Genomic DNA, 2,099 nt, shown 5'->3' on the forward strand with positions numbered 1-2,099 from the left:
CAATACATCATTTGCACTGAAGTATTCAAAAGTAAAAATGACATGTTTAATATCAATGATTTGCTGTGGCCAAATGTTTTCATTGCATTTACAGACCCGTGTAACTCTCTGATACCACCCAAAGAATGCACTGACTTGCTTGTAGAACCACGCTAGACAAAGCAGGTAGCAACACCTATAAAAACGTAAGCATAGACATTTAAAAAAAAAAAAGGGCTACTGTATCGACATTTTCAAATTATATTTAAAGAAAAGGCCCTGACAAAACAGCAGGGCTCTATTTCAGTAACTATTAACTATAGAAAAAAAGACAGTAACAGCTGACATCAAATCTTTGCTGAGCCTAAGGATAATCATAAATAAATAACATAGTGAAAATAAATATATTGCAATGCTCAGTACAGCAGCATCCAACCGTCTCTAATCATAACAAAACATAATAAAAATAAATGTATTGCGATGCTCAAAACAGCAGCATCCAACAGTCTCTAATATCCATGTCACTGCATGCATGCATGCACGGAGAAGCTGTAGCGCGGAGATCATCATATCATTCCGTCTTGTATTACTTTAAAAAATAAAAAACGGCTGGTTCGCGGGCGCGAGCCGACTCCCGTCATTCACTTAAAAGGGCCGGCTCGTTCGCGACCTACACATCACTAGTATACAGTTCTTATTATACATCCACGGCCATGCCTCATATTCCTCTATTTAACTTCCTGTTTCAAAAGTGCTGAATTTGGGCATAAAGCTTTAAAAAAAGGAGGAGGCTGAGCTCATGAGGGACCCGGCAGCTACTGTCTAAACTAAATACTGCAGTGATGAAACGCCATATCATGGATTATCAAGGATTCTTTCTGAAACAGTATGGAGCTCAAAGGCTTTCTCTCTTGCCGGTTATACCACAAGGTGAGTTCCTTTTTATATTCAGCTTCTTCACACACATGCTCTCCAGTACAGGTTAGCTCTGAGTGCTAGCGATGCTAATGTGAACACCGACCATATTAGGTTCAAAACAATCGGGCATTGTTTCCGATAGCAACTTTCTGATATTATGTGATATCGGACACAAATCTGGATCAGCTCCGTTGTACCCCTGTTTTTGGAGATTTGGGTATGACACACCGGGGACACATATTTATGTATGGAGTAGTAAGGAGATGAGTTTGGCAGTATTGCAAATTGCAAATTGCAGAAAGGTCAAAATATTAGGTTAATGTGAGATCTTGACATCATGAACAAAGTTATTATAATTCTTAGTTTTTTTCCAGCTTGGCATCAGTGAAACGGTAAACACAACACCGATGTTATTACTTTACCTTACCTGTGCTTTATGCTCTGTTTTTTATCTCCACCCACATATTTAATTAATCTGCTGCCTTGATTATGGTTATTGAAAAAAAGAATTGTTGTAATTAATGCACTGTATTTGTCCCTTATGGTTTAGAAGGGACAACCTCAAGCACATTAGAGGTTAGGCGAAAGTATTTTTTTTCTTTTTGGTCAAATGTTGGGTTTGGGTTTGGGTCTAAAACCAGAAAGTTAGCATCACAAGGGGTCCTTCAATCAAACGTCACTTTAAGATTGAAGCATGAAGGAAATTGGCATGAGTAAAAATCTAATGGAATCGGCTATAAGCAAACCCCATCACTGTTGCACAGCTGAGTGTCCCATCAGCTTAGCTCAAGATAGACTCGTGTTGAGTTTGCAACCTTGTTATTCGGGGGCCACTGGCAGTCACGTCATCTCACCCTCGTTAGCCTGGAAATGGGGACTTTGCGGCGGCCCTGGTGGAACGCACGGCGATCTCTTTATGGAAGGAATCCGCCCCACTGGAGCATAACAGGACAGGGTGTGGGGGCCATGGAGGGGTATAGGTCTGTGGGGCTCGCATCAGAGTGGCACTGTGAGTCTAGGTCAGGCACTATTTCTTGTGCCAGCCGGGCCTCCATTGTTGTAACTCTCATTAGCACGTCAGGAGAAGCTGTTCTGCTGGACACTCTGCAACAGCTCCCCAGGTTTTCATTCACATCAGAGACCTCAAACTGCTTCTCCTCCACTTGCAGTCGGATAAACGAACAGCAAAGGAAATCAGGCGG

The sequence above is a fragment of the Pseudochaenichthys georgianus genome, chromosome 24, assembly GCF_902827115.2.
Source record: "Pseudochaenichthys georgianus chromosome 24, fPseGeo1.2, whole genome shotgun sequence".
Taxonomy (NCBI): Eukaryota; Metazoa; Chordata; class Actinopteri; order Perciformes; family Channichthyidae; genus Pseudochaenichthys; species Pseudochaenichthys georgianus.